Source organism: Struthio camelus, chromosome 5, assembly GCF_040807025.1.
Source record: "Struthio camelus isolate bStrCam1 chromosome 5, bStrCam1.hap1, whole genome shotgun sequence".
Lineage (NCBI taxonomy): Eukaryota > Metazoa > Chordata > Aves > Struthioniformes > Struthionidae > Struthio > Struthio camelus.
The window spans coordinates 61,230,566-61,251,385 of record NC_090946.1 but is presented as its reverse complement, the minus strand read 5'-3'; the positions used below and the strand labels follow the sequence as shown (position 1 = coordinate 61,251,385).

At 41.6% G+C, this 20,820-nt stretch overlaps 1 long non-coding RNA gene across 1 annotated transcript in view; it reads right to left on the bottom strand.

Annotated features, from left to right (window-relative positions):
- LOC138067507 (uncharacterized) overlaps positions 1 to 20,820 on the bottom strand; it is a 76,955-nt gene that overhangs the window by 39,823 nt on the left and 16,312 nt on the right. The window contains exon 2 of the long non-coding RNA XR_011141598.1: positions 10,079 to 10,242. This is a non-coding gene — a long non-coding RNA (uncharacterized lncRNA). The remainder of the gene's footprint in view (positions 1 to 10,078; positions 10,243 to 20,820) is intronic.

The window sequence follows — 20,820 nt, the reverse complement described above, 5'->3', positions numbered from 1 at the left end:
ATTACTCTCTTACGCTCCAGATATTTCTAGCTTTAAAACTGTGGCTTTAAAATCTACAATCCAGCCCTCAAGAGAAACTCAGGTCATGACAGAAGAATGAAAGGAAAGCAGTTGATAGGCATACATGCATTGCCGCAGCAACAGCAGCTGAGATTTTGAATCTGTACGTGGAAGAGTGGTTGTTTCGAGACAGGAGGAAAGGACACGCTCTCATACTCAGCTCATACAGACTCCAGGGTTAGATAGCCCGACAGCAGCTCTTGTCTACTTCCTTTACACCTATAAACTCACCTAAATTCATAAGCTTCTTATATAGATCAACCACTAGAGTGAGGCAAAGGATAGTTTTCTCCTCACATGGCTTACATTAACTGTTGGGGTTTAGTTTATTTTGAATGAAATGCATTCACGCTTTAAGGGTATTAATCTTTTCTGTGCAAGATTGTACAGACCTACTTCTTAATATCCCTACAACCAAAGTTAGTAAAAGAAAACTCAAAAAATAAATTTTGCTGCTAAAAGTAACATTTTAATCCAAAATTGCTGCAGTTTATCATCTGTTGCGAAGAGTTTTGAAATTGTTTTTCTTTTTGTTTTGTTTGGCATTGCCTCTTTTTTTTCCTGCTTCAAGGTTGTAAACAAACTTTTAACTCCAATCCAAACTGAAAACTGTATTAAAATAGTTTCACATTTATGACGCAAATCAAGTAGTCGTCATCATCTCAAAGATGTTAGTGAAAATATATTTTGGGGGTAGAAAAACAAAACGATGATCTGTGTTTGCTGACAATTCTTTTGATATTCATAAACTTCAAGAATTACGTTACAGCAACTGCGTTTCCATGAAACTTATTATAAGGAAAGCAGAGGAATGCACATGGTTATACAACTAAATAAGCACACAGATTACTTTAGCAACTTGGTGTAAGATTCAAAAGGGAAAATGAATAGAAGTTAACAGGAAAGCAGTAGAAATCAGACAACAGTGTATTCAATCAGCTCTCTTCAGCTGCTGAAACAGTTCTGGAAAAAACTGAGAAAGAAAAAATGATATTTTGTGATTTCACCTCACTGAGATTTATATTTAATTTGTCCTAAATAGAATGGAATATCTTGGGTGCAGAGTGGAATATCTAGTGGCATCTGGGTTAGCAAAGAATTAGGACTCCCAGTTAGTGATGCTGCTAGAATCCAGAACAAGTTTTTGCAAAAACCTCACCTACTCTGACCCTGCTTTTCTAGTGGTAAATGGAATCACAACCAAGTGATACTATTACTACTTTATCATCATAAAGATGCTATAGTGCTTTTAAAATCACTTGGGAGGGCATAGAGAAATCCACAGCTCCTGTAGCACAGTGTCCAAGCACTGCTGCAAAAGTGACTCAAAGAGAAGAACACAACCCATTCCAAAGTTAAGCCATACGGCACCTATAGGAAGACTTGCAGATATAACAAAGTGAAATTAGTGTGAAAGTGACCCTGATGCTCGGTTCAAGCCAAAATGTTTGAGATACTTGGGAATTAAAGAACTAAATTAACAGATACAGTTTTCCTGGGCTGATTTCTAAACAGCCTTATGATTGGTGCTATGAAATATGCTTTGGAAAAGGCAATTGCTCTACTTGACAGAGGAAGAATAAGCAAGAACTCTGGTTATCATCTTATTCTTCTGCAAGACAGAGCGGGGTCAGTAGAGCCCTTTCCTGGAGATGGTGCATCTCTATCAATTTTCTATCACAGTTATTTCCTTTGCATAAGAAAGCAGTGTTCATCTCATATGGGTACGCTGGGAGGGACAAACCTCTCTGGTCACAGAACTGTATTTTAGCAGGGTTTCCTAAGACTAAGGCCAGAGGAGCAGGTTCAGGCAATTAATGGTATTCAACTAGACAGCCCTGGGCTCCTTATCTCAGTGCAGACTTGCCCTCAGATACAAACACGCTCAGAGAGAACCTAGAGAAGCAACATCTCATTGTCCTGTACATTCCACCCTTTTCCCTGACAACCTATATTTTACCAGATCTAGTATATATTATCTCATACATTACAACCTAGAAAACTATAAAATCTTAACACTGGGGAGCAGGAACTACACTTGAATTCCATGTTTACCCTTAAGACACTGGAGTAACTCGTTTCTATACTTTACAGTATGCGTGTTTCTCAGACCACTGCTTCAGCTGCTGCAAATTCCTTCTTGCCAGTCAGTTCTGTGGCCCTCTGCAGCCTGCTTAAGATACATGTCTCCTCTGAGTTAACTCACCTGATACGGGAAGAATCTGGTCCTTGCCCAGGTGCAATGAATTGGCTGCTACTGTCAAGTTATTCAAAATTTTGCAATGGCAGCACTGCTCCAAGCAGCTTGTTTTATTAGTTCCTAATTTATATTAATTCCATATGCTGCAGTGTATTAATATCCTCTTCCCTTCAGAAATAAAAAATGTGATTTATCAGCAGCCTCTTTATACTACCAGCATATAATTGCATGTGGGTTAATTGTTAAAGTTCTGAGGGAGCTTTATGAAGGGATCAATCCTTTTATTGCTGTAGTAACGAGCTTCTAATGGTTGGCTGGCTAGACCTCCTAGCCTTCCCAGGGAGGCAAGTTTTAGCCATCCTTTTCCTATCTGCCCATTAATCATTGGTCTCCCCTGACAGTAGATCAAGGGCAACAGAACTGCACTATTGAAAATAGGGAGCAAAACAAGACTCATTGCATCTCATTAGCTCTGCTAATACATAAATATAGCAGCAGTTCAAATAATTTCCTTACATGATTTGAAGAGAAGCCTTGGATGGCTCAGAGCCATGATAAAGAGACATCAAGCTTGTCTTCTCTAGGTCACTGATTCACAGCCAGGCCAGAATAACAGTGACCTACAGCCATTACCATCTGACAGCATGTTTAAAACCTCACTCTGGGGAAACAGCCTAGCATTGCTATTACTTATAACTGTCATAGCCAGTCACTGGAGAGCAATAGCTGGTGTCTTCTGCGGGCCAGAGAGCTAACTGCTGATTCAACTGCACTCCCAAAACTGGAAAAAGGGAATGAAATTTGAAGATGAAAGAGAGTTTTATGTGTGAAGACAAAATCTCAAGAGAAGAGGGAAGGAGCTGAGTTCAGCATGTTCTGGTAATGGAGCTTAATGTTCGTTACCTGTGTTGCCTGCGATAGTGCAGAGACGGGCTTGTTATCCCACATGGTTTCTCCAGTCCTAGATCACCAGAGTGATGACCTGAAAGATCAGCTACAGACATGGCTTTGGGACTTGACTTACTATTACTAGTAAGACTTAAGGCCATCTAAATTGCACTGTTCTACCTGTTGCACCTCCTGCTGAAGGGATAAGATGGTATCTTGTGGTTCCACTAATTTAAGTGGCTACAAATCACTACTAAACATGTTTCCTTCATCAAAACGGTCTCTTATGTTTGGCACCAAGAAATCCACCTATCCAGGCAGATACCCAGTCCAAAGGCAGCTGGGAAGCCATCGTCTCTCCACTGCAACAAGCTGGTGGGACTTTAGACTCTAACCTTAGGCATTTCACTGAAGCACCTTGCCTTGGCTGGTGAATATCTCACCTTTTATAAGGCCAGAAGTAATTTTCTTTGAAGATTTTAGACCTCATGTTCATGATAGTACCTTTAGTCAGTTACTGCCAGCAGGACAGTGGAGAGGCTTCACATATTGCTTCTTTCCAAGAGAGATATTGATTTGTGGAGTCGGTAAAACAGAGAGTGGCTGAATGAGCTACTTTCTTTAAGCTTCTGGAAAGGGCAGGAAATAAAGCAGTTGGGTCCACACTACTGGAAAATCAATGACCACACTGCACAGTCGTGGACTGTGTCCCAAAGCAAGTGCAGTGTATAGTCCAGCCAGGCTGCTGTCTAGAGGTTACATGAGGAGTCTGCTTTCTCACTGAGATACTGGCTATGATGTGAGGATTCTGTTTTTCAGGAAACATATTTATTTTCCATTTGAGGGAAACTGTACACCATCTTGTCAGCAATGGCAGCGCTGGGTTAGCAGGAAGTTACAGACACATCTATGTTCTGTCATAAAAGCCACAGGCTGGGCTAAATAACAATAAGTTTACTTCATGTAAAGTAAATGATACCCATACACCTTGTGTCACACATTATTTCTGCCAAAGTTCAGAAGTTCAGATGATAACAATTGACAACTGTAGTGTGTTCTAGCACCTCATGTTCAGGAAAGGAAGCAGCAATCTGGCTGTTCAATAAGCTGAAGCAACATCTCATTTCCCATGGAGCTGTCCCTGAAAGAGGAGGACCCAGAAAAGGTTTTCACAGCCTTTTTCAGTACAAAATCTCATTGCCAAAAGCAAAGACTGTTCCAAATACTGTAGAGTAGGCAAGAAGCCGAAAAAACTTAGTAATTACAAAATCAAGTGTCTCCTTAGTAAGGAGCTCTACATACAGAGATGTTCAAACTACAGTTCACGGAGTCACAGACTAGCTGAGGTTGGAAGGGACCTCTGGAGATCATCTGGTGCAAATCCTCTTCTCAAGCAGGGTCACTTAGAGCACGTTGCCCAGGACCATGTCCAGTCGGGTTTCGAATAGCTTCCTTCAAACACAACCTCTCTGTTCCAGTGCTCAGTCACTCTCACAGTGAAGAAAGATTCTCTTATGTTCAAGTGGAATTTCCTGTATTTCAGTTTGTGCCCGTCACCTCTTGTCCTGTCACTGCACACCACTGAAGAGTCTGGCCCCACCCTCTTCTCACCCTCCCATCAGATCTTTATAAACATTGATAAGAACCCCTTAAGCCTTCTCTTCTCCAGGCTGAACAGACTCAGTGCTCTCAGTCTCTCTTCATATGAGAGATGCCATAGAGGCAAGATGCTGAGAGGTCCCTTAGTCATCTTTTTGGCCCTTTATGATCCAGTTAATCTTCCAGTCTTACATGCTCCAATCGACTTCTTTGTGCTACCTTCACACATTTGCCTTTGCAACCGGCACACTTCTTGCCTTTTCCTCCCCAGATGTGACACCATTACAAACACCGAGGAACTAACAAACAAGAAGGCAGGTCTCACTCATGACAACTTTGAGCATTGCCTCCTGTATATGTCTCATTGCTCGTGGAGTCTTAGATAGCTAGCCTTATCCCGGTCCTAACAATTCTTAACCAGACAAGGGTACAAAGAGACCATCCAACTGCAGCCCCTGAGGAAATGTAAAGACTCACTGCATGCCAGTGCACAGTTAGTCCAGGATGTATAGCACTTGTGAGACTGAACGCGCAGACCAGAACTCCTACATCCCTGTACTTTCCTCAGCAGAGCATCTGAGTATCTGCAGCTCTGAGTAAGAGAAATAGATTCTGAAGAACATGTATTTGAATTCTTCCACAAATTATGCCACGTTCACGATCACCTCACTATTGAACTGCCTGCATTCTCAGATTTTTCCAAGTTAACAACTGGCTGCGCCGCTGGTGTTGGCAACAGGGCTTTGGTTTCTATGACCATGGGACCCTGTTTGAAGATCAACAGCTGATGGGGAGCGATGGGATCCACCTTACCAAGTGGGGCACGCGTGTCTTTGCCAACAGATTGGCCAGCCTGGTACGGAGGGCTTTAAACTAGGCAAGATGGGGGAAGGGGAGTGGTATAGTGGCAGGGGAGTCAGTAAAACACCGCCCAAGTCAGGATGCCTCCAGTGGGTGCATACAGCCAGGGGAGACAGCATGGAACATGGCTACGGAGGCTCCTCTTGCACCTCTCCTGGGAAGCTTGCATGCTTGACTGGCTCTCTGAAATGCCTGTATACCAATGCACGCAGCATGGGGAATAAACAGAAAGAGTTAGAGATCTGTGTGCGGTCGCAGGGCCATGATCTCATTGCGGTTACAGAGACATGGTGGGATAGTTCACATGACTGGGATGCTGTCATGGATGGCTATGTGCTTTTTAGGAAAGACAGGCCAGGCAGGCGAGGTGGTGGAGTTGCTCTTTATGTGAGGGAGCAACTAGAATGTATGGAGCTCTGCCTCGGGGTGGATGAAGAGCAAGTTGAGAGCCTATGGGTAAGGATTAAAGGGCAGGGTAACATGGGTGACACTGTTGTGGGGGTCTACTACAGGCCACCTGACCAGGAGGAAGTCATCGATGAGGCCTTCTACCGACAGCTGGAAGTAGCCTCACGATCACAGGCCCTGGTTCTCCTGGGAGACTTCAGCCACCCTGACATCTATTGGGAAGACAGCACAGCTAGGCACAAACAGTCAAAGAGGTTCCTGCAAAGCATTGATGATAATTTCTTGACTCAGGTGGTGGAGACGCCAACGAGGAGAGGTGCAATGCTAGACCTTGTACTAACAAACAAAGAAGGTCTAGTTGGAGATGTGAAGGTTGGAGGCAGCCTTGGCTGCAGTGACCATGAGATGGTGGAGTTCAGGATCCTGCGAGGAGGAAGCAGGGCAATAAGTAGGATTGCAACTCTGGACTTCAGGAGAGCTGACTTTGGCCTCTTGAGGGACCTACTTAGGGGAATCTCCTGGGGTAGGGCCCTAGAAGGAAGAGGGGTCCAAGAAAGCTGGTTAATATTCAAGCGTCACCTCCTCCAGGCTCAAGATCAGTGCGTCCCTCTGAGGAAGAAGTCCAGCAAAGCGGGCAGGAGACCTGCATGGATGAGCAAGGAACTCCTGGCCAAACTCCAGCAGAAGAAGGAAGTGTACAGAATGTGGAAAAGGGGACAGGCCACTTGGGAGGAATACAGGGACATTGTCAGAGCGTGCAGGGATGAGACAAGGAAGGCTAAGGCCCAGCTGGAATTAAATCTGGCAAGGGATGTCAAGGACAACAAGAAGGCCTTCTTCAAATACATCAATAGCAAAAGGAAGACTAGGGAAAACGTGGGCCCGCTGCGGAATGGGGCGGGTGCCCTGGTGACAAGGGATACAGAGAAGGCAGAGTTATTGAATGCCGTCTTTGCTTCAGTCCTCACTGCTAAGGCCAGATGTTATCGCTAGGCCACTCTCCATCATCTTGGAAAGGTCCTGGAGATCAGGACAGGTGCCTGAGGACTGGAAGAAAGCCAATGTCACGCCAGTCTTCAAAAAGGGTAAGAAGGAGGAGCCAGGAAACTACAGGCCTGTCAGCCTCACCTCCATCCCTGGAAAGGTGATGGAACAGCTCCTCCTGGAGGTCATCACTAAGCATCTGGAGGACAAGAAGGTGATCAGGAGTAGTCAGCATGGATTCACCAAAGGGAAATCATGCTTGACCAATCTGATAACCTTCTATGATGGAATGAGTGGCTGGGTAGATGAGGGGAGAGCAGTGGATGTTGTCTCCCTGGACTTCAGCAAGGCTTTGGACACTGTCTCCCATCACATCCTCCTAGGTAAGCTCAGGAAGTGTGGGCTGGATGAGTGGCCAGTGAGGTGGATTGAGAACTGGCTGGATGGCAGAGGTCAGAGGGCTGTGGTCAGTGGTGCAGAGCCAAGTTGGAGGCCTGTGGCTAGTGGTATCCCCCAGGGGTCAGTCCTGGGTCCAGTCTTGTTCAATATATTCATCAATGACCTGGAGGAAGGGACAGAGTGCACCCTCAGCAAGTTTGCTGATGAGACTAAACTGGGGGGAGCGGCTGATACATCAGAAGGTTGTACTACCATTCAGAGGGACCTGGACAGGCTGGAGAGGTGGGCGGAGAGGAACCTCATGAAGTTCAACAAAGGCAAGTGCAAGGTCCTGCACCTAGGCAGGAATAACCTCATGCACCAGTACAGGCTGGGGGTTGACCTGCTGGAACGCAGCTCTGCAGAGAAGGACCTGGGAGTGCTGGTGGACAACAAGTTAAGCATGAGCCAGCAGTGTGCCCTGGTGGCCAAGAAGGCCAATGGTCTCCTGGGGTGCACTAGGCAGAGTGTTGCCAGCAGGTCGAGGGAGGTGATCCTGCCCCTCTCCTCAGCCCTGGAGAGGCCACATCTGGAGTCCTGTGTCCAGTTCTGGCCTCCCCAGTCCAAGAGAGACATGGCACTCCTGGAGGGAGTCCAGGGGAGGGCTACAAAGATGATGAGGAGACTGGAGCACCTCTCCTCTGAAGAAAGACTGCAAGAGCTGGGCCTGTTCAGCCTGGAGAAGAGAAGACTGAGAGGCGATCTGATCAATGTGTACAAGTATCTGAAGGGGGAGTGTCAAGAGGATGAGGCCAGCTTCTTCTCCGTGGTGCCCAGCAACAGGACAAGAGGCAATGGGCAGAAACTGAACCACAGGAAGTTCCACCTAAACCTGAGAAAAAACTTCTTCACTGTGAGGGTGACAGAGCATTGGAACAGGTTGCCCAGAGAGGTAGTGGAGTCTCCTTCCCTGGAGATTTTCAAAACCCGTCTGGATGTGATCCTGGGCAATATGCTCTAGGTGACCCTGCTTGAGCAGGGGAGGTTGGACTAGATGATCTCCAGAGGTCCCTTCCAACCTAAACGATTCTGTGATTCTGAGATTTTGTGATTTTTGAATAGATACCAAGCTATTCAGGCAACACACTGAGTGTTGTATTGGGTTTATGTTGAATTTCCAGTAATTTTTCTTATTATCCAATTGCAAACAGAAAACAAGAGCGTTTGTTTAAATAGAAATGAAACCCTTTGGCGCAGTGGTAAACAAGATTAATAAACATGGTTTTTGCTAAAAATCTTTTGATATCCCTAATCTATCAAAGAAGGGGGAAGGGGGAAAACTCATAAACATAACATTTTCCTTTCATATTTTGAATAATGAGTAGTGAGAGAAATCTCTTTGTAGGTTCAAATTAAATAGATCTACTATTCTAAGATCAATGAAGACTGAAAGAGAAACAACTGAAAAGTTCATAAAAAGATACTTCTGTTCTTATTAATATGCTTTCTTAATCTGCATAGAGTTGAACTCTCCAATATTCTGCAGCAGGAGAGGCATAAAATCCACCTTCCCGAGTAACAGGACACATATTGCTAGCTAATGAAACACTCTGCTAAGGAACCATATTTTGCAAACGGACACAAAGTTAACCTAATCAGAATTATTAATACCAATTCTATACTGTCTCCTGCCATTGTCCTTTACAGCAATGCAGAAGGTACATATAATAAAACTAAACCAGACTGGAAATGGTATACAACAATTTGCACTACTATTGCTGGCAGCAGCGTAACAGAGAATTGTGCTCTAACTTTCTAATTTGGTGGCATTTTATGGCCAGTTTGCCCAGGTTTAAGTATATAAAGGTTAGGCAGAGGCCTATCAAGGCCCTGTCACCTAGAGGGCAATCTGATTCTGACTGTCAGTCATGTAAATGTACAGGAGCTGCTCAAACACCTCTTTCAGGAGCCTAACTGATGGGCCATTTAGGAGCGCAGGTGCTCTACCTCAAATGCCAAGAGCACTGATGTAGGCCCCTGCCAGCCCTGAGCTACAGAGCGCACAGCCTGTTGAAACGCAAACAAGTGGACTAGCAGGGGAAGCTAAGAATTGAATAAACACTTCTTGTGCCACCACGGTTTGCTTCTTAAGCCTTTAACTTATTGTCTAGTAAATTGGAAGCCATCACAATTAACAAGCTTTCAGAGTCAGGCTATGGGAACAGCTCAGCACTGAATGTTAAATGCTGCATTTTGGAAAGCAACACATAAGCCCTTATTGGAACTAGTAAATTAAAGACCTACACTTGCCTTCATGGCACTCACTACCTGCACCCCCTGTAAATGAGAATATGGCACAGGTAGTACGGACCTGTGATCACCCAGATATGACATAACATGGGAGTTACAGATCAGAAATAAATTGTACTGACAATAATAGGCTGAGGCACCTTGAAGAAAACGTGCAAGGAAATATTATTGTTCATTCTTTCCTAACACAGAACAAAGGGGAAATCAAAAGAAAATAGCAGGCTGCAGATATGCAAGACATGGTAGGAGATTCTTCCTCACATAGTTAAGCTGTTGAAATCACTGTCACAGGACATCACAGCTGCTAGATATTTACAAGGATTCAAAAGGCAATTAGACAAATGCCCAGAATAAAAATCCCTCTAGATCTAATAAATAAAAAGATATTACCTCCAGCTCAGGAAGTGCTTGAACTACAGATCGGCGGATGCTGGAATGGTATACCAGGAATATATCACTGCAAGCTCACCAGTTTCTGATACTCATCCATAGGCACCCACAGCTGGCCAATACAGCTGTTTTATGTTCTCATCCCAGTGTTAAAGGACTGGGCACTGTAAAAAAACATAGGTAGACAGGATTAAAAAAATAAAATAACCATGGAAATTACTGTTGGATAGAAATAACACATTACCAGGGCTTTATGCTGAGAAGCTGTGCCATGCAATATTATGCACCTATGGGTACATAATAAGCCCAAGTCTCCCAACTCCTATTAGTCCCTTAATTTTCAGAAGCAGCAAATTCCTTCTCATGTCTTAGAATTTCATTTTAAAATACGGGTTAAGTATGTGCTAACTATGCCATTGTTCTGTGGGGGAGGAGCAGAAATACTGCTACTGACAAGAGAAGAAAGCATTGTAGGAGTGTAATAGTTCTTTGTCTAGGAAAGGATTGAACGGGCTTGTCGTTTCTTTGTATTCAGAATCACTCACCTTTCATCTGTGTAGTGCAGTGCCAAGATAATGTTAATACTATTGAGAAAAAGCAATCAAGTTTCCTAAAGGGCTTATCCCATTTGAGAATTGTTACTGTTTCCATCTACCAAGAATGGAGAAACAGCTTCGACCAAATTAAAAGGGCACACAAGGACTTAGTTCAACATGCAAATAAATTTTCATACAAAGTTTATTGTCATGCGAGGTTTCAAGCAAATGATGCATTACAAAATGTTATGTCCCTAAGAAAAAAAAACGAGATGCTGCTTTTGGGTATGTTATGCTTCAGACATCTACCCCAGGTGAAAAATGTTCTGACTGGATAATCTACCAAAATATGATATAAGCGGTTATGGGGGAAAAAAAACAACCAAAATGAAGTAATGAGAAATAGATAGGAATTTTCTTTCCATGAGTACTTGATAAGCATTTACTAATTCTTATCACCTCTGGCAAAACAGAGAATAGAAGTGGTGATATTACCACACGATAAATTAAAACAAAGGATAATTCCTGAACATCAATCCAAGGCACTGCTTTTCAAGTTGCTGGTTTCACTCCGCATTTTGGTTTGAAACATCTGCATTCTTAATCAAGTCTTAAAAAGCTTTCCAAAACACGGTCCCCTACGCTTTGTCTTGACTCATTAGGTCAGTCCCTATCAGAATCTGGGCTGCAGCCCTGTAATGTCTGCAGTGTGCCTCACTCTGCGTGCAGGGGCGCTCATGGGGGAGAACACCCTCTTGCGATACCCACAGCGGCATTATCCCCAGCTGCGCAGCATAACCTTTGAGGCTTGAGGCTCAGTTAATCACCAGATCTCAGATGAGGCTGGTTTGCCACATTTAGTCAGTGGGACCCCAGAAGGGAGTAGGAAGAACTACAGTGCTCTGCTGTACACGCCCAAAATGCAAGCATCACATCAAGGGAGCATAAGTGGAAAACCTAAGGGGTCAGTCTCATGCTGAATCATGAGATTCAATAGATCTGTGCATTAATGCAACAGGACTACATCCCTCCTAACAATGATGTGCAAATACTCACACAATGCTAACCATACAGTCACCTTATCAACCTGGTACCTCATAGAAACCATCTGTTTTAGGGGAATGGAATGAGTCAGACCTCTATGTTTTACTAGAACAAGATGATAATTAACAGGCTCATATAACAGAAAGACACAAAGGGAAATGGGATTTTAATACATATCTCCCTGTTTAGCTGTAGGGATAAAATATGCAAATGAAAAGCAGGACCTAAGACATTACTAACGTCCTTCCTATGAAAAGATTATTTAATTGCATGCATGTCCCTCTGAGTGCTGGCAGTGCAGGCCGTTTTGGAGTGGGGAGGAGAGAACTAACAGCTTAAGATAGATTTAATTTTTAATCTTGGATGTATGCAGCCACTCTTTAGCCTTGAATGCACGGTCTTTGCTCGCTTCAGTGCTCTTAGCATCAGCAGAGAACAACAAGCACGCACATGCACAAAGGAAGAAAACTGTAAAGAGACCGATCATTTGCAAAGCCTGAGCTGTTCACTGAAAGAGATAATCCTGTGAACTGCAAGTAAAAGCTGAAGGGGTCAGGGTGAATAGCAAGAGGCCACACAACCACTTATGTCAATATTTTGCTTTAATTCTCTCCTAGGTGATGCTAAATTTCTGAAAGAAAAAGAAATTTTAAAGCCAGAGTAAGTCTGCTGGAACACAACCATATTCAATGAGCCTAGAGGCAGAGGCAAGGAGAGGAAGGAACAGTAGCCGTTCTATATTTTTTACAAAAAGGAGAAAATAGTCCATATATATCATTTGCTCACTCAATACTGAGGGTTTTATGTCTTTATGCTGTCATCAGCTACTGCAGTATAAGATACCATGCAGTAACACTCTCAGCTCCTAACTCTAGCTGGAACATTTTTACACAATGGAAGACAAAACTGCAACCTTTCAGTTCCATTGCCTCATTAATTATATACCTCAGTCACATCCCCATCTCTTCTTTCAAAGACATCCACTGTGGCTTAACAGATGAACATACTCATTGGCATATGGTTTGTATCTTCAGCCCTAAATCTAGGATTTGGGGCATTACATCACCTCTGATCACTAACTGGACTTCTGATTCTCTCCTGCTCTTTAGCTTTATATCTATTTCTAGTCCCCACTTAGCAGGCTATAGATTGATACAGCACTGTACTGCCCTCAACTTCTTTCGGAAAAAGTAAGAGATCCAAATTCAGCCACAGGCAGGACACTAAGACAGCAAATAAAACAAATGAGTGCCAGAACGCAGAAAATAGCAAACTGTATTGCAAAAGCACGGAGTTCTGGAGCATCTTGACAATATGCCATATTGTGGTGGCAAAGCAATTACAGAGTTCATCGTCTTCCCTACTGAGAGAAATGGGGCAGTTTTCATTTCTCCAAGCTACTATTTCAGGCCTTTTGCAGAATCAAACAGGATTAAATTGATTTCCACTTGGCTCACTTGCAGATGTATAATTAATAAGTACTAGAAATATAATTGCTTCAAGGAAATCTGATACTTAAAAGCATGTATGTGTGACAAAAAGTAAACTCAATGGCTACAGAACACACAGCCATTATACTAAATTAATTTACTCTTAAAGTAATCCTGTGACAGCTGCTCTTTTTTCAGATGGGAATCAGGAGGACAAAGTACTTAGAGAATACAGTTCCAGCTTTTTCTCTATGAGGCTTCCATTTTTCTTTTTAAGACTTTGAAGCTTGTTTTTTTTCCCCCAGTAGAATGACCCATGCCATAACCCTTAAGGGCAGTACCCGCCAGGCTCAAGTCTTTTTCAAGTCTTGGAGTTTCTTAAAGATAAACAGATAAAGCCTAGATAAAGCAGAACAGGCTGGGGAGGAGAAGACCATTACCCATGTCAGAGAGCAACTTGAAAACATTCTTAGATTAGCTTAATGTAGATATTCCATGCTAGAGAAAGTGTGCAGGATAGGGACTATCATTACTATCAAGAGGTATGATCCTGCATTCATTTATTACAGTAGCACAGGATCATGCATAAATGGACTAGAATTGTATATGCACTCAAATACTGAATTTATGACAAAAATATTTGGAGAGGACAGAGAAATTGTTACCTGTAAACAGCATCAAAGGAAATTCTACAGGAAGTATCAACTGTATATCTTTGAATAAGAAACTCTTTCCTTTTACATTTCTTTGAGTAGAAAAAAATCCCAGCCATTTTCAGCTGAGCAACTGTATTTTATGTTTGGGCTCTAGAATTGTTGCTTGGGAAGGAAAGTTATCACTCTATTTTAAAATCAGTACTAACAATTAGCTTTTAACAAGCGCTTTTCATAAGTGAAGACAGAAATAATCTCCCTTAAGATAAGCTGATTATCTACTCCAGCACAAGAGCTCTGTGCACTATCAGCAACACATGCTAAGTGCCTGAGAAAAGGTTTGCTTGCAAACTGCAGCAGGGACACAGATAAATAGTGTGTATTTCAGAGATGAGATATAGAAGGCATCACCTCCTAACCCTTGCATTGCCAAAGCACTTCATCACCAGCCTGCAACGAGAGAGCACCTCCCGATAAACCAGAAACAGTTATTTTCCAGCTAAAGATTTAACAGCACTTGACAAACATGACAGGCTTGGCCATGGCAGTATGCCAACAATGCACTGACCAAGCAGGGTAGTATCAGGCTCTCAGGAGCAAAGTGAGGATTCTTTCTGCGGAAGTAGCGCGTGACTGTACCCAAATGGGCTAAATCCAGTAAGGCATGAAAGAAGGCAGAGACCTACATCCTATGTGGCAATTCTGGCACTGGCCACAAAGACAGGTGGATGCATAAATAAGCATTTGACCATAACACTTACCCAGACAAAAACAGAAAGGAAACGGAGCTACTGAGTAATGCTAAAGTAAGACTAGAACTCAGAAATTTGAATTACTATTCCACATACGCTCCTTTTCATGCCTCCATGAATGAGCGTTCCCCTTTTAGCAACACCAAAATTCATGACTAGATCTGAGCTGTAACCTTTAGTGCTGCATCAATATACACAATTAGCACAGGGCAGTTTATTACCATAGAGCTGCTTCATCATGAACTATTTAATGGTTCAATTAGCAACTTTTAACAATTACTCTTCTAATTTCCTATTTTCACTGGTGTTTGTTTATTTTATCCCACTCCTTCCTCCTCCTCTTGTTAGGCAAATACAACTAGGAGAGACCTAATTAGCTGAGGATATTGCTTCCTAGAAACTTTGCTAATGACTTATTCTTGGCTAAAAACCCCAGGGTGTCATCACCTTATGTGTCAACAGGAAGCCTCATCATTTTGTATGGGAACTTTGATCCTTACTAGAAAATTAATGACTAACTTATATAACTTAATATATTAAAAAGAGGCAAATCAGAACTAGCTGAGGAGATCTGTTTATTTGTCTATGTATCTGCTTATATATTTGTGAAAAAACATGCCACGTAAGTTTATTCTGTGCAGAAGTTTCCAGTGAAGCCTGTACCTTTAAAGTAGGCTTTCATTACCTAGTAGCTGCTGTTAGCCTATGCCTTTAGCTTTCTTTTAGCCTTAGCACTAGCTTTTCTGAAATGGTGGATCTTGACTATGACCAGAATAACAAATGTTAGCAGCCACGCCACATAAACATCTGTCTGAGCTTTGAGGGTGGGAGTCACTCCAAACTGTAAGTCCTTCCACCTAAGAAATCCACTCTTGAGATCTATTTGTCCTATAGGCCCTGAATCAGATCTAAAATGATGCCGCCTCCTCACATCTTCCACTGAGATGACACAGGGTGATAATGCTTGTGGTTCAAAACTATTGCAACCGCCTGTGTTTGCTTAACACAAGGAAAATATTAATACTGGGAGAGTAAGAGCAGACTTGCAACTCTCCCAGTGTCAAAAAAAAAAATGCTGCTTTCTCCTCATGCACTAAAGCATTTTATCCCAATGGTTAGAACACCTATTCCCAGGCATTTGACTGAACCAGTCCCTGATGCCACATCTCAGTTCAGGTCTGCCTCAGCCCCAGAGCAAGAATCCAGCCTGACAAACCGCTCCACACACTGAATGGCAGATTCAGACCCCCTAGCTACTTATTTGGAGGGCTAAACGTCAGTAGTCGAGGAAGCGTGAGAAAACTCAGTGCAACAGATCATCTATTGTACGTATTATAAGAGCGGTACTGCGAATGAGATGATTTCACCTTGCTTGAATTAAGTCCTTCAACTGTACTTGCCTCACCTTCACCTCCAAACTGTTTGTTCACTTTATGTTCCCTAGTCTCCACAAACCATAGGACTAAATTAGCTACTGCATCTCAACTACTCCCACAGAGATATTGATGGAAAATGACTTGAATCAGGAGTTTCTTAAGTCTCCCAAAGATTGCATCCTGTCATCCAAGCCCTTATAGGCATTCACATCTAGCTATACTGGTGCTTTCGGTAATTGTATATTTATCTCTCAACCATACACTTTCTATGATCTTCCAAATCCCATGTTTTGTTTCTAACATTCATTACTTTTTTATAGCACCCTATGTGCAAAGGCCTCAAAGCTCTCTACAAATATTAATAAGTAAAGCTTCCCAGCATCTCACTATCCTTATTTTGAGGATGTAAAGCCTTAGTTATTCAGAGGTCAAGGGAATTGCCTGCGTCAGTGACAAAGCTCAGAAGAAAGCCATGCTTAGCCATTTCCCAATTTACTACTGTGCAAACATATGAAATCCATGCTATGTTAGGCATAACTTAAAAATTATGTGGTCAAACGTACTGAAAACAGCCTCAAAGCTATCATGTCATTCAGAAGAGGATCATTGGAAAGCAGCTAATTCATGATTTAAGATCGACTCCTAAGAGGTAATTTGCTCTGATTGTGCTATTATCATTTTGCAGGTTTCATGAGAACAAGCTGAGGTAATGCTAACAGGAAGGACAGGGTGGGCTTCTGGGCAGCAACTTTTCCTGGGAAAGTTTATGTGAAGTCTTGTAAAAGAAAATCAACCAAAGCTATCAAAGAAACTAAAATATCACCTCTGAAAGAATTCAAGTCCTCATAAATAAATAACCGATAGCTTCCACAATAATTCTGGACGATACAGCAGCAGGACTCCATCTGTACAGTGCAGTCTGGCTGTTAGAATGAGGCAGGAGCGACTAAGCAGGCTTGACCATGGAAAACTGCTAGAACATGGATAAAAAACCTTTGCACAAAGAAGAACTAAAAGAACCAGAACGTTTGCATTTGCAGTAAGGTTGTGGTTTCATATTGCGCCAAAGACCCCAAAGCACTATTATCCTGTGTATATAGCAGCAGATTGCCATAAGAATAGTTCTTGCTGCAGATCAGAGAGATCAGGCAAGGGCTCTCACCAGGTTCGAGTGGTTCAAGAATTACATTCTGCGCCACTGTCTCCAACCCCTGCAAATGATTTATCCTCCAAGACTGCATGATACTTAAATCAAAAACAGATCAAACAACAACTTTTGGCTTGTCTTTGATGAAAGGATGGCAAGCAGGAAAATCTGGTCCAGCGCTGCTCTTTTCAGGATAAATATTTTTTCCACTATATCAGTAATGTTCAGGAAGAAAAACACATTACTCTGTTGTTTTTTTTTTTTTTTTTCTGATAACCAGATAAAACACAAGAATCTAAAACTACTTTTCCTCCTGTGTGAGAGGCTGCAGCTTCACCAGTAACCAGTATGAAGCGTCCATCCTGGGGACAAGAACAGCAGGCACAGAATCTAAAATGCAAATTTCACCCACATTTATGTTTTATAAACTATATTGACAGCAACACATTGAAAAAAGGGGAATGATGCACTGTAACTTTAAAAAAAAAAAAGCTTGCCATAGTTTTATTATCTCATACAATGGGCTCAGCTGAGCTTTAGGGAAAGCGCAAATGGGAGCCCTGGAAGATATAAGATACATTAGTAACATTTTAAAAGGCAACTACCAAGCATATACCAAAGGGATCTAATAAAATAAGAGTCTGGCAGTGATCTTTCTTTGTTTGTTGTTGTTGTTGTTGTTGTTAAGATTACCATTCATGTTGTATTTTCAGGCTTGGTTACATCCCTGATGGATAATTTTTCAGTTACTGTCCTTATTAAAAAATACTAGACTATTTCGCAGCAGCAGTCCCAATCACTATAGCAATACAATGCTACGTATTATGCTATTCGTCTTCAAAATACTCCATCTACCACGAATAAAGGTAGCCCACAGTTGCATCCTTCTTGCTCAAAGGGGTTCAATGCAAGTAGAAGTGTGGTTTTCCCTGAATTTTGATTGCTTCTTTGGCATCTAAATGAGACCTGAGGCCTATTTTCAAATCTAAACATGACAGTAAATACCAAACCCATGAAAACTGACCTTTAACTTTCCAAGGCGGCATTGATATTCTAAAAAGGACTAACCAGCCAAGGCATAATCTTCTAACAGAAGTTCATACACGAAAATGGTTTTCTTAAATTCAGACAGAACTGCACTGGTCTGTACCAAGAGCCTTAAAAATGACACTGTGCAAAACCATTGCAAAACATAGCACTTGAAGTTTTCTCAAATCGCATTCTCTAAGATGGTAGGGTACATTTATTAGCTCTTAGAGGAAACTGAAGAAATATAGAGGGAGGGTAAGAAATGAGGATTTTCCTACCTTAAAGGCTGATCCATGCACTACTTACTCGTTCATGCCAGTAATGCTATTAAAAGGTTATTTCTCATGGAGACGACTACCTAATACACTTCAGCTTTGTCATCAGCAGCTGCTTATCTGAGGCTTTGAGGAGCGGCTGGTGAGCAGGCCCTTTCTGTCTGCACACATCATTTCCAGGTGGAGGAAGGGAGAGAAAGATTATAACGCTGCTCTGATATTATACAGGGACTACATATACATATTGTGTAGCAAAACTGAAGATGTCGTGTTCCTCATTCACCCATCACAATTGCTATGTACTCATATATTATTTAGATTCTTATTGCATCTTCAAAAAAAGGATAGAGGAAAGCTACCACTTCACTAATACACCGTTTATTTTAATGTACAAGCACCTACAATTATATAAATGTTAAGTAACCATAGTTGATTAGCTCTGTTAAGGTTAATTACAGCTGAATGTATTTTAAAGATTCATTTGAAGTAAATTATATGTTCTTCTAATAACCAACATTTTCATATGGCATAAAAGTAGCTGGTAAGAAAATGCTTTTATTACTAGTCATCCCTGGTAACGTCTAAGAAGCATCAGGAAGTGGGGGTTTTTTAAATGATTTTGTATTCACCTTTTTCCTCTCAGGTTTAAACGCTGAAACAGGGCCTTACAATCACAAAACCCTGAGCAATTTTCCTCTGCAATTCAGTCCACGTTAGGTACCTCAAAATGAGTGGCTCAAAACATGAGCAACAGACATCTAAAATCAGTTTGGAAAATCTGGAGTACAAGAAGCTTCTGTTGCACTGGTATGACAATAACTTTTGCACTGGAAACTCTCAATAACTGCAGATTCAACCAGTCCTTGAGCTTTAAAAATGAATTATTTAAATAATGTGAAAGTGAATATTCTAGTGTCACCGAGTGAAATATTTTCAAGAAAAAAAGCACTTCAGTCATGATTTGTGTACTGATACTGGGAGAGTCTGGGCATTTTAATGCAGAGAATATTTTCACTATTTTTCCTAGTCCACATTATTGTTAAAAGCACCTGAATTTCCAGAGAGGCATGGCCTTGTGGTCTCAGTACAAGCGTAGACCAAAAAAATTCAAAACTTTTCTTTTTTCTTTTCCACTACGGTGCTTTAGGGAAGGCGTTTCAGTTAGCTGCCCCCATTTCTAGCACAAATTAAAACTTTCATTTAGCCTTTTAGAGGTGGTATTCTTGCAAATAGTTGTAGATACTATTCCAAAAGCACCAAAGTCAAGGTGATATTTATGCAAGTTAAATCTTTCACTTACACTTTTACGCAAGTTTCTAAAGCCATAATAGTGATAGGCACCTAAGAGTTCGCAGAAAATCGAGCCTGGATCAGAGAGAAAATATAGCCAAACGTTATTATGGGAAGCCAGGCTCGCAACCCTCAATAATCTCAAAAATTGTAGGCATCTATAAAAACACCTACAAATAGTAGAAAAGAAAGGGAAAGTTGACAGTAGCTTTCATGAATTAGAAGCTAGGAATTCTAAAAAAAAGTGAGACTAGAAGTGAAAAGTCCCTCTTCATTCTGCAAACCATAAACAACTAGTTGGGACTTGGCTCAGCTATTAAGACGCTTTTCATTGACTTTACTTGGATCAGGTTGGGTTTGGGTGTGTGTTCAATATAATCCTGAACAGCTTGTTACCATTAGATTATAGAACTCTTCTGGTTCACAGAGGGGAAAAAAAAAAAAGAGGTGTTCTGTGTTCTGGTCATCGTAGGTGTGTTAGAGCATCCCTGCTTCTGAGAGAATTGCCTATGAGAAGGAGCAATTCCATTACCTAACATAACGGTGCTAAACACAGAAGACATAGGCAAAGCTCAAAAGAATAAAGTCAAAATTTGGTCCTAAATTCATTCCTTCTCTGCACTGCTGTTCAGTCAGTGGAACATTTTTTGCATGTTATTTGATTAATTCTAAAAGACTGCATGCTGAACAGTCAACTAACTTAACAAAGGTATTATCCGTTTTCAAGGTTGAATTCAAAAAACAGAAGCAGAACCATCTGGTTTACTATGGGAGACTCAAATAACACATTTCCACATCTCTATAGAATTACAGATTTCATCCTTTTGAATGGAAATTCTATGTTTGAGGAACACGATGTTTAAGTAATTTTGTAGTTTATATTTCTTTTACAGAAGGTACCTTCTGGTAGAGGGAGCTAGAGATAAAGTACAACACTGGCAGATAATTTTCCAAGATCTTAATCCTAGAACTCAAATGTTAGACCTGTTTAATACCTCCCTTAATGCCATAAAAAATGAAATTTCATTCCATACTTCTTGAACCATGAGAAAAACTATGCCATCCCAATAACATTATCAGGATTCCAAGTTGTTTTCATTACAGTCTGGGGCTATCTTACAAGAAACATTATCATAGACTTTCTTAAAATTTATAGAAAGTATGTACTTATTTTGGACATAGAGCCATTCTTTTTCTAATACTGGAAAGA